General features: G+C 35.8%; 1 protein-coding gene across 6 annotated transcripts in view; it reads left to right on the forward strand.

Moving 5' to 3' along the window:
- The first annotated feature begins 2,321 nt into the window (after positions 1-2,321).
- Positions 2,322-13,480, forward strand: part of LOC111044208 (Down syndrome cell adhesion molecule-like protein Dscam2) — a 327,413-nt gene continuing 316,254 nt past the window's right edge. For all 6 annotated transcript variants that reach the window (XR_005570601.1, XR_005570602.1, XM_039422275.1 and 3 more), the window contains exon 1: positions 2,322-2,425. The gene's annotated coding sequence lies outside the window, so the exon portion shown is untranslated. The remainder of the gene's footprint in view (positions 2,426-13,480) is intronic.

The raw sequence follows: 13,480 nt of genomic DNA on the forward strand, positions 1-13,480 counted from the left end.
CAATCCATATCCATCAACATTGCGGAATGTAGATTGTTTCTCACATTGCTTATTTCTGTATGTGGAGTTGTGTATCACTATAATATCAAGTATCAGACATGCAACTCAAGTTACTATTTTCACAAATGCCTACTGGAAGTCACCATGTCAAAGTGTGCAGTGAGCGAAGATGCTCATTTTCCTTTCATGTAATCATTTCTCTATCGCTTTGTTGATATTTGATTGGTACAACTTTTACTTTGGTATATCAATAATTCTCACTGTCATTAAATATAGTAAATAATTCAAATATTATCATGACTGCTTAAGAAATGCTAAAATTATTTTAAAAGCCTGAGAAATAGGCATTTTAATAACCTTTTTTAGGCTTTTTAACACAGATTCGTCTAGACAGTTTTGACATCGACCTTATTCAGTCGAAAGATTCACTCGTCAATTCATCCGTTCCTATGAATTTTTCCCATGCTATTCTTAGATATTTGATGACATTGAAGTGTTGTGAAATATTTCAAGGGCGCTCTCAAAATTTTGCTTCAGTTCTTACTGGGTGACTGTCAAACCTGCCGGTCAGGATAGCCGAGATGACTAGGCGTTACATCCTTCAGTCTGCTAGCGCTACAAGTTCGTGGGTTCGAGATCCGTTGGTAGGCATAGACGATCATCTCATCAAATAATCACCCTCTCTCTCTCTTAATTACTCACGCACAAGCAAAAATCTCATGTGGGCATCATCTGCAATGAAAAATAAATATGAAAGCAATCCTGTAAAAAGCACTAAAGTCAATTTAGATCCATGTTATTAAATTAATTTTCATGAAATTTAGCTACCGCTGAGCTCATGGTTCATGAGTTATTCCTCCATACTGATGCCAATTCGAGTTAATTTCTTCCACTTCAACCTATAACTGTCGATGTTGATGTTGAGCTTTGAAATCTGGGTCTTGTATCAATAAAAACATCTCAGTTCAATAGACGACACATGTTTTGTGTTTCATGAATTGTATTGCATTGTGTAACAATAGTCTACATTGTACATGGGTGCCCACCACCCCTGAGTTAAGGAAAAGATTCTGCTTCCACCCCGTTCCCCACAATAAAAGAAAATTTCGTCATTAGTCATTTTTGACGCTCCCAAGAAATATGATTTTGGGCCCGATTTGGTGATTTTGAGCTTCCCCTCAAGCATAATGAAGAGGCAGTCTGCATCCAACCCCCTCCCCCCTGTGGGCAGCACCCCTGTACTACAAAATCTCTGGCAGCAGTGTTCAATTTATCAAAAAGGATTGCATGCTAATTGTTCAGTTGTAGCTGAGATTTGGAAATTTTCACTATTTCGTAATGTTCAATAGATTGGCTTTTTATGCAGGCGAGATTGATATTTAAGTACTTCATCAGTTCATATTCCACATCCAAATTGAATATTGAATTACAGATTTTGAATATCTGGTTTCAGACGAGTATCATGTATTATATTATCATTCATGTAGCCTATTCAATTATTCATCAAAGTTGAGAGAGATACAATATTATAGTGTTACAGTTGAGAGAATACTATGTCGCAGCATATACTCTGAACCACAAGCTGATAGATGATGGAGATGAAAATGACTTTCATACTTCTCAAATCACTACTTGTAATAATCACTCGCCAAATGTGACTTAAACGGTTGTCTATTTCAATGGAATCCGCAAGAATAGCAACGTAACTTTAGTCCGGTGCGGAATCAACAGTGGTTTTGCATGTGTTGGAGTTTGCATGCGTTAGGTGAGCCGTAATAAGAGTAGCAGGCCAGTATAATCATTGAGAGCCGCTTCATTTCAATTGTGCGCTCGGCTCTCGATTGAAGCGAAATTCACCTGCCGGACCCCGCGCGTGTGAACCTGTTGAGTTGTGGCCGCGTTGAAAACTCTTCTTTGAAACGGGAGTCGGAGGTAAAAGTGTGTCTGCGGGTGATTGAGGTGCGATGTTAAGAGAGGGTGTTGGAGGGGTGGGGTGGATGAGCAGGAGTGTGGGAGGAGCTGGGTGAGAGGAGGAGGTGGACAAAGAAGACTAGGAAGAGGTAGAGAAGGATGAGGAGGAATTTGGTGGAGGAGGATGAGTGAGAGATGAGCAGGAGAATGATGATGAAGGAGAGGAGTCGTAGGAGGAGGAGGAGTTGAAGGAGAAGGAGTATGAGAAAGAAGAGTAGGAGGTAACAGAGAAGGATGATGAGTGGGTATTGTGGCGGAAAAAGGAAGGGGATAGGGTAGCCCGTTTAGAGGCGTCGGGATGCTAAGCGGCGGAAGGGGACTGGGGTATTTGGAAAGGGGGTGGGTTTAGGGGGGTGTATGCTTGCTGGATCCGCGTCGCGACGCTCAGTTCGTGACTGCGACGCTCAGTGGAAGCAACCCCTTCGCGTTGTGTGCATCCAATCACCACGTGTTCGTAAGTAGAAATCAAACTTTCCACTGTTTTTTCATTCACGGTCACATCTTTTTCAATCAGTAATATTATTGTGAATTATCGAATTATCGAGCACTGGAAAGAAGAGAGTACAAACTTATTGAATTGAATGCCTCCCGTGATCATATTACTGGTATCCATTTCCTCATTTATTAGGGCACTAACACTACCAAATTGGAAAGAAAAATTAGGCGTTAACGCAAAACTTAGGGCACAAACATTACAAAATTGGAAAAAAATCAGGCGTTAACGCAAAACTTAGGGCACAAACATTACAAAATTGGAAAAAATCAGGCGTTAACGCAAAACTTGTTCTGTTTCTGAATTTAGTTCAATAAATTGTCCGAAGTAGGGCAATTTTCATCGCATATATAATGAATAATTCCTTCTCTGATCAAATTAATAACTCATTTGAACTCCATTATTATGATTTCGAACTTCAATAAGTTATTAGATAGCTGAAAAAGCAACAAATAATCACTTTACAGCTTTAGCAACAATAGATACCAGTTCCCTCAATTTTTCAATTAGCAATTCACGATGATTCAACTATGAATATAAAGTAGTGAATATGTTCAAGTTCTATACTGATACTATGACTGTGATTGCTTTAAAATTATTGGAATCCATTGAGAGGAAGAACCAGTTTGTTTATAATTCTGGAAAGTGTTGGAAGCCCTAAGGTGAGTTTCATTCTTAACATCTACTCTGTATTGCCCAAAGAATGGCATTCGAAATACGGAGTGTACTATAATATGAGGATTTCTCATACTTTCATACTTCAGGAGTTGGTTAATGAGTTAAATATATGTGCATATGCACTCATAGGCAAAAAAAAAAACAAAATGAAAACGTTCAAAGAGTCAATCACTTCTTTGGCCTATGTAGCCGGGAGACATTGCTGTGTCCGACCTGCAAAACTGAGCTTCGAATTGATAATTTAATATCCTCTCATTACCCAATGCACAATAAAACACTTTGAGGTTGGAATATAAGTTTGAAATATAAGTTGAAATATAAAATTGAGTTAAATAAGTAAACATATTGATGAAGATTCGATACATCTTTGAATCATCAAAGTATGGTAAAATGCAGTAGAATACATTCGAATATATAAATATTTTTTCCTCTATTAGTGTATTATTGTCAAGATTGTCAAATTCACCAAAGATAACAAACCTCTCCCATAGAAACCTGCCAATAAAGTTTACAACTTGTATTTCTCATTCTCATAACTTGTATTTCTTTGATTTTTCTTATAAATTATTACTCATTGAATAAGGCATATTCACATATTTTCTACTGAACTATTTCTCCATCAAAATGATATCTAATTCGTGATTCCTCAACCTATTCAGCAAAATATATTGATTGTGCAGCAATAAACTTTAATATTATGTTAAGCAAACTACCTCGCTCATAGCAAATAGGATTCTGATATTTGGTAGATAATTATCATGTTGGCTGAAGCTAATATTCCTGCTTCTCTATCCAGATTGAATTCATATTAAGCGGATTTCAGTCTGCCTTCCTGATATAACGACCAGATACTGTGCAAATATTAATTTTAAAACTGTAATTACCGCTCTGTTATTTGACCAGATGAAGCACTCCAACAAAATTATTATAAAATCGCAAGGGATGCGGAAATTTCAATTTGTATTGCTTTTGCCGGGGTGTTTGATCATCATTCCACAATCCGATCCCACGCTTATCAAATATTTGGATTTACAATAGCAGTTCGCGAGTAAATAATGAGATACAATATTATATTTGTTCATTAAGTGGAGTGACATTCAAGTTTCTAATAAATAATCTGGCAAACTGAGGGTAGAGATGCACTAGAATTATTCAAAATACTTTTGAATTTCTCATATTGATATGAAATATCGAATCTCAAATAGAATCATCCTTGGGATATGGAATCGTAGCCTACTAGAAATTAGATAACCAGTTTTGAAGAATATCTTTGAATAGTTTTGAAGAATATATATTCATATTCTATTTTTCTGTTAAATTGAATAATCCATTTTTCGAATTATAGAAATAATTCCAGTGAACAGGAACACCTGAGGAACCATAATAGTAATTTTCCACTTTCAATAATAATTTATCCGCTAATAGCCTAATTCAACTCTACAATTCTTCCATATCAGATGATATTCAGATAGAGTAAGAGCAAAATAAGGAAAATGTTTTTGTTGCATCCATTTTTCTTCAGGAAGGAAATACATCAGAAACCTTTGAAGTACGGGATCAGAAGGGGCAGGGCAATTTCAGAAATCCGTCCCTAGGATTTGGACTTGGTTGAGAAAGAGAAAGAGAGAGAGAGTGTGAGAGAGTGAGGAAGTGTGAGAGAGTTAGAGAGCGAGCCTAGTGAGAAAAATGGAGCCAAAAGGAAAACTATGCTGGTGATTTATTAATGCACTTCTATAAGTGACATTTATGGATCATCCACACCTGTTTGCAACGGTCTCCGGGTTCAAACAATCTCACTATATACAGCTGTTAGATTTTCTTATTGGAAAATCGAAAGTATCCAATGAATCATAAATTTAGCTTACAAATGGGAAAGCGATTCCTGAGAAACTGTAACATGGTTAGAAATCCTACTATATTAAGCGAGCAATTTCTGTAGATATATTTATTTGGTTACATGGTTTTATGGTTATATATTTATGTCTAACGATCTCTAGCGATTTCCAAGAAATTTGGAACACAGTAGGTTTATGATAAAATCACTTCAACTATATGGGCTACTTTTGTTCAATTTATTAAAAACAATATAGCTAGTAGTTCTGTGAGCAGTAGACCTCACGCAGTTTTCTCATCCACAAGTATCTGGTGTCACGTGTTCTAGTTGCAGCGGTACCAGTCTTCCTCTAAAATATAATCTGTCATAAATGGTTCACAGTCTCACATAAACTCCCTTCATTTGAGAGATGGTCAAGTTGATGACTGGACATTGTTTTCTTTACATTATTAAACTAATTGAATCTTCACCTTTCTCCTAATAGATGTGCATCGGAGTTCTGTTTATGAGTAGCAAAACAGATCCAGATTTTTCAACTCACTTCAAATAAGGATTTTTGATTTGAATACGATATTATTTCATATGATTGAGGTCTATTGGAAAAAATGCACCCCAGATATTGAACTGTACCTCAAAGTTATTCATTATCATTGCTTCAATGCTTGATATTGAAAACGAAAAACTATTTTTTCCAAAATAATAACTTACTGGTAATTATTTGTATTGTTTACAAATACAGTTGAATCATATTCATTCTTAAAAACTGTTATTTGTTTTCTCCAAGATCAAAAACTAACTTATTTGAAATGTTAATAAACTCAGTTCACGTTTGAAATTGTATTCCATATGTTATCTAGTTCCGTGATAATCTTTTCATCTGATGACAATAATATTCTCAAATATTTTAAAATTATTTTTTTTTCAAACAAAAATATGAGGCTCTAACTCCTTTAGCATTATTTAGTTCAATTAATTATTTTTTATTATATTTCTAATCACCTATTAAATTTGTTTTTCAAATGTGAGGATATTGATACTGATGGGGGCACACATCATAATACCATGACTGCAAAACAAAATATTGAAACCATAGACCTTAGGCCCACGTTACGCCTTGCGGCGTTAACGCGGCGTTGGCAACACTGAACCGAGTTATACACAGCGTTCTTAGCGGGCACTATGGAAGTATTATTGCCCAGTTAACGCGACGCTAAAAACGCTGCGTTAACGCCGCGACATTAGCACTCGTATAACATGGGCCTTATAGAAATAGACACGGCTTCTCCAGACATCTGTGTAATGAATGTAATGAATAACCCACTTGTCAGCTGATTGATTATAAATAATTCTATAGTCTGATTAATCCTATCTTCAGAGTAGATGATTTATATAGTGATATCGGAGTATGGAGGAAATTCCTTTTCCTTTTAAATAATCCTTAGAATGCAATAGTTTCAAAAAAACCTTGTGTATAAATCGACGCACAGTAAAAAGAAATATTCCTGCCAAATTTCATAGAATTCTATCAACGTTCACTCTAATATTGACGTATGAAGGAGGCTCCTTTTTCCTTTCATATTATCCTTTAAATGCAAAATTTTCAAAAACCTTGTATATACGTCAACGCGCAATTTAAAAAGGAACATACCTGTCAAATTTCATGAAAATCTATTACCGCATTTCGCCGTAAATGCGCAACATATAAACATATAAATATATAAACATATAAACATATAAACATATAAACATATAAACATATAACATATAAACATATAAACATATAAACATATAAACTATAAACATATAACATATAAACATATAAACATATAAACATATAAACATATAAACATATAAACATAAAAACATTTAAACATATAAACATATAAACATATAAACATATAAACATATAAACATATAAACATATAAACAATAAACATATAAACATATAAAATATAAACATATAAACTATAAACATATAAACATAAAACATATAAACATATAAACATATAAACATATAACATATAAACATATAAACATATAAACATAAAAACATTTAAACATATAAACATATAAACATATAAACATATAAACATATAAACATAAAACATATAAACATATAAACATATAAACATATAACCATATAAACATATAAACATATAAACATATAAACATATAAACATATAAACTATAAACATATAAACATATAAACATATAAACATATAAACATATAAACATATAAACATATAAACATATAAACATATAAACATATAAACATATAAACATATAAACATATAAACATATAAACATATAAACATATAATATATAAACATATTAACATATAAACATATAAACATATAATTATATAAACATATTAACATATAAACATTAAACATTTAAACATTTAAACATTTAAACATTTAAACATTTAAACATTTAAACATTTAACATTTAAACATTTAAATTTAACATTCAAACATTCAAACATTAAACATTAAACATTTAAACATTTAAATATTTAAACATTTAACATTTAAACATTTAAACATTTAAATTTAACATTCAAACATTCAAACATTTAAACATTAAGAGAAATGCCAAATCGTCGACTTGAATCTTAGAACTCACTTCGCTCGCTCAATAAATATTCCATAAAGTGGGTTATGTTCCATACACTTGAATTAAAGTCCAATTCTCAGTCCAAACATTTGAAAACAGAAAAGTTCTTATTTAGATTGTTTACAAACCAAATTGAATAACAAAATAACTCATTAATCACTTTAAACTGTAAAATAATGATCAACTTTGAAAATTAAGATATAATCTTATCCTTTAACTAGCAGGTACCCGTGCTTCGCTACGGGGACCATGACAGCAAAGGATTTTTTATTGGGCTGATATTGGTATTGGCTTCTTATGAATAAAAACTGTATGTTGTAAAAAAAATTGACATATCTTTACTATAATTCAAACAGGCTTTTCATTTGATAATTGAGTGAATGAGACTGCAATTGGAAATCTGATTAGAGGGAAAAATTTACAATGAATAATAATACATTTTATTCCCATTAATATACAAATAAGCAATCTAATCAATAAAATGTACACAATATTCAGAAATACAATTTATGAAATTTATTACAAATATAAATAAATTGCATTTTTGGGAAATTAACCCTCTCAACTATGGGAAACCCATGTTCTAGAGCAGGTGTAATCTCTTCTTCTTCTTCTTCTTCTCTTCTTCTCTATACTTATAAAAGGCTAAGCCCCGACAGACTGAAATCACACCACAGCCCAAACTACTGAGCTTAAAAACTTGAAATTTTGCACGATTGTTTATGGTAGCCTGTAAACATCCACTAAGAAAGGATTTTCAGAAATTTGCCCCCCCGAGGGAGCTGGGGCCCCCCAAAAATGTTGAACTTTATAACCGCTCATTGCACAGCAAAGTCATGAGGAACTTTTTTGTTCAGCTACGAAAAAAAATTAGATCTATGCAGAAAAAATTCGATCAGGAGCACAGGGGGGTCCAGGAGAGGGCATTTTTCGATAATTTTGATGTAAAATCACACTACAGCTCAAACTAATTGTCCTACAGACTTGAAACTTTGCACAATATTCTTCAAACATGCTAGACGCGCACTAAGAACGGATTTTGAGATATTTTGCCTCTAAGGGTTTCAAAGGATGAAAAAGGATCCTATTAAGTAAGGTTATAAACATGGTAAAGTGGACGCCATATGGAACTGAGATAATTGACACATGATATTCTAACATAATGTTGTAATCATTGGAAAGCTTGAAATAATTTTGTCAATCAGCTGATCAAATTAATTTTGCGTTGAGAGCGCGAGCGTATAAATTGTATGTGTATATTCGCCACGTGTGTATGTCGTTAACTATCTCTATAATAAGTTAAGCTGGTTTATACACGTACGGGATAGGAAAATTATGTATGGCGCATCATCTCGTCTACTGGACTAATTAACTTGAAATTTTGCATATAGATTCTCAATCAACCAAGGATGGATATAGGCTTATTTTCAATTTTTAATAATTTCATTACCGGTACGTCAAATTTCAGGTTGTCAAGTTTTAAAATAGATCCTTGCGAAGCACGGGTTACTGCTAGTAGTAATACATTAAGTTTAGAGTGGGGGTGCAAATACCCCTGAGAAAGTGAGCTTACATATTGTTCGAAATTTATGTTTTTCATATTATGCCTTCCAGTTGTTGTGATCCAGTTTTTAATGGCGGATTTAAATTTTCTTGAGTTCATTCCTATTATCTTGATGTGCACAGGAAGTAAATTGTGGAGTTTTGGTGCTAGGTGGTTGAAGTGTTGTTGGTATGTTGCCTTCCTAGCAACGTTCGTGATGAGAGGGCTTCTATTCCTTGTGTTATGACAATGGTTTCTGTTTTGAAAGCTTTCTGGGTTTTTGTGTGGTCTGCAAATAATTTCTAGGGAGTGGAGTTGTCTTGCATCTATCACATCAAACGCATTATAAAGCTTGTCTGACGGATAAAGAGGTGACTTCTGCTTGATGATTTTGATTATTAGTTTTTGCACTTTTATAAGGGGGTCGAGGTGAACGTAGTTTGTTCCTCCCCAACCTACAATTTTATAGGTATGCAAAAACTGAACTAATAATGTGTTTGTCCATCAGTTCACCATATTTTCTATTGAAATATGGCTATCCAGTCTCGCCACGGGGAGGCCGGCAAACATAGAGACCATCTATTTACATATTTATAACTGTGATGAGTTTTGTTTTGGTAGGTCACCAAGCCTACTGCCATGTCATTGTACACCGGAAGTTTTGTTTTGGCAGGTTCCCTAGCCTACTGCCATGTCATTGTACATCGGGAAGTTTTGTTTTGGCAGGTCCCCTAGCCTACTGCCATGTCATTGTACATCGGGAAGTTTTGTTTTGGCAGGTCCCCTAGCCTACTGCCATGTCATTGTACATCGGGAAGTTTTGTTTTGGCAGGTCCCCTAGCCTACTGCCATGTCATTTTACATCGGGAAGTTTTGTTTTGGCAGGTCCCCTAGCCTACTGCCATGTCATTGTACATCGGGAAGTTTTGTTTTGGCAGGTCCCCTAGCCTACTGCCATGTCATTTTACATCGGGAAGTTTTGTTTTGGCAGGTCCCCTAGCCTACTGCCATGTCATTGTACATCGGGAAGTTTTGTTTTGGCAGGTCCCCTAGCCTACTGCCATGTCATGTACATCGGGAAGTTTTGTTTTGGCAGGTCCCCTAGCCTACTGCCATGTCATTGTACATCGGGAAGTTTTGTTTTGGCAGGTCCCCTAGCCTACTGCCATGTCATTTTACATCGGGAAGTTTTGTTTTGCTGTCCCTAGCCTACTGCCATCCAAAGATCCTCATAAAATTACTTTAGAACTTCTTTGTAGACAACGTTTGAAGTTTTGTTGTCAGGTGCCAAGAATACCAAACTCTCAGGACTGCTGACTCTCGAGCAAGCTACATAGAGTTGCCCATGTGAAAAACAGTCTTCTCTCAAATCTATGCCAGCAATTTTGAGAGTTTGTCCTTGAGACTTATTGATGGTCATAGCAAAGCTCAACTTCACTGGAAACTGGAGCCTTTTGAAGGGAATCTGGTAGCCAGATGGAATCAGAGGAATTCTGGGAATGAAGACAGACTCCCCTGTTGCACAGCCTGTGAAAACTGTTGCCTCTATGATTTTTTTGTGTAGGGCTGTTATCTGAAGCCTAGTCCCATTACACAATTTTGGTGGGTTTAAATTTCGCAGCAATATTATAGGAGCTCCAATTTTTAAATGTAGGCTATGGGATGGCAAACCGGGTGGTTCCAAGGTGTTCAGGAACTCGATGGGGAAATGAACTGCATGGTCATTTTCCAAGACAGAATCAATTGACTTGTATTCCATTTCAATGTTGTCAAAAGATTTCAAAATCAGCTCATTAATTTCAAACACCTTGTCATTACGTGGGCTGAGAATGGCTCTCTCACGTAACCATTCCATAGGCTTGTCTCTAATATTTTCAACATCAGGATAAATCTTCGTCATGAGATCTGGTAAACTTGTTACAACAGAACCCAAATTTTCCTCAAGTAGTACTTTCCCATCTGATTCTGGGAAGTTACCATCCCCTAATGAGAGGAGTGATGACGAAAATTGATTGGCTGATGCATTGTCTCCTAGAAAAACTCTCATGTTTGTACTCAGGGACATTTTATTTACATATGGCCACAATGGAGAGGATTTGACACATGCTTGGACTTCATCTGCTCTGGTCCCTCTGGGAATAATTGGAAGAGTTTGACGGAAATCACCAGCCAATAAAACTGTGACTCCTCCCATGATATCATTATTGGCTCTGATATCCTTAAGGGTTCGGTCGAGTGCCTCAAATGCTCTTTTGTGAGCCATTGTACTCTCATCCCACACAATCAATTTACAATCTCTCATTACCTTAGCCATGTTACTTTGTTTCGAAATGTTACATGTGGGTGTATCTGTTTGTAAGAGATTCAAAGGCAGTTTTAGAGCAGAATGTGCTGTTCTGCCTCCTTCCAACAAAGTAGCAGCAATTCCTGAAGATGCTATTGCTATAGCAATGGATCTCAAACTTCTTATTTTAGCCAATACCAAATTTATTATAAACGTTTTACCAGTACCACCTGGAGCATCCAAAAGAAGACTTTACTTCTGTCTGAAGCAATGCTATCAATTACAGACTCATAGACTGCTTGCTGGTCTTTGGTCAACCTTTTTTCATTTTTCTCAACAAAAGAAGTAAGCTCAGCAGTGTTGTAGTCCAATTCCCTCATATACTCTGGGTTTTCTACAATCTTTTCAGTTCGTGTTGGCTGAGGAAGGTTGAATTGTTGCAGGTTGTGACCTCCAAGTCTCAACAGGGCATCTTCAATCAAGATCAGACATTGATTACAGGCCTCAACAGATACTTGATTATTTTCTGGGAAGTATTTTCCCAGCCTGTGTAGAATATCTTCGCTGAAATGAAGCTTGAACTCGTCCCATAGTTTAGCAGGATCAGAAACCTGACAAAACACCAACATGACAACAAACAGCTCTCTAAGCTTCTGTGGAGATTCAGAAACTGCAGCCTCCTGCAATGTTTGAACCCATTGTTTGTCATCTTCTAGCAAACCACGTGTTTTACAGGCAAGCTGGAAGGATGGGTAGAGAACACCATCCACAGTCTTCAAATCAGAAAATGATGTCGGTCCATGTACTACATGAAGTAACATGCGGAGGTAGTAGCATTCAGTGTTGTTTGGGTGGACAGTGTAAACTCTTCCAAGTGCAGAATCTTTTTTTATTCCTGGCCATCCTTCTATTGATTCACCTTTCTTCCTTCTAGTGAATTTTCTATTAGCCCATACATAATATGATGGTACATCAACATAAAGAAGACTCTGAGCGAAGTCATCTGTTTGACAGAGTTTGAAAAATTCCATGAGAGTGGTGCTTGGAGGGTTTGAAACTTTATCTGCAATATTATCGGCAGTGAAATATACACGTTGACCATTTTCAAGATGCACAGCCAAATGAACAACAGTTGGATACCTTTCATGTATGGGGAAGCCAAAAATTCTCCATACAGCCTCTGAACTGCTAATATATCTTCCACTTTCATACATAGATACTTCATCATGTGCATTTGTCAAAGTGAATGCAGCCTGATCACTTCCTTTGTTTATGTACTTGCAAACATATTTAATGGATTTCACTGAGCTGCAAAACTCAATGTTGATATGTCCATTGAAAACACGAAGAAGAATAGGGTTGTATGGGACCACCCAACGGTTGTCAACAGGAGTCCCATTAATTTCAACTATTTTTCCACCATCAGCAGTTGATCGCCGTCGATATTGTGGGTAGCCATCTTCACCTGTTTGGGTCTCTTTTAGAGTTGGCCTTGGATATCTCTTGCTACATGATCCATTTTTCATGCAAGGGGAACTTCGATTAAAGCTTCCACAGGGTCCATGTATCATATTTTTCTTGACTATCTCATGAAGCAGTGGGTCAGTGTCAGGATCAGGTATTTCAGCATGTATTACTTTATCAATGTCATTTGGAGAGATCCTTTGCTGAAGCCAAAGTAAAATATGAATGTGAGGCAATCCTCTTTTTTGCCACTCCACTGAATACATGTAACACTTGACTTTTCCAAACAAACATCCTTTAATCAGAAGTGACATGAACTTTTTGACTTTCAAGTGAAAAACTCTAGCTATCAAGTCATGCCGGTCATGTGGCTTCTGTCCTTGGAATAGCTGCTCCTGAATTTCGGTCCATTTGGGATTACAAGTGAATGTAATAAATAAGTCAGGGCAACCATAATATCTCACATAGGTAAGAGCATCTTGAGTGCGCTCATGCATATATCGAGGACCTCCAGTAAATGATGAAGGAAGTATCACCATCTGTCCAAGATCTGATGCAACAGCATCCTGTCCTCCAACAGCATCCTGCAAATGGATA

Source organism: Nilaparvata lugens, chromosome 2 (assembly GCF_014356525.2).
Source record: "Nilaparvata lugens isolate BPH chromosome 2, ASM1435652v1, whole genome shotgun sequence".
NCBI classification, from domain to species: Eukaryota; Metazoa; Arthropoda; class Insecta; order Hemiptera; family Delphacidae; genus Nilaparvata; species Nilaparvata lugens.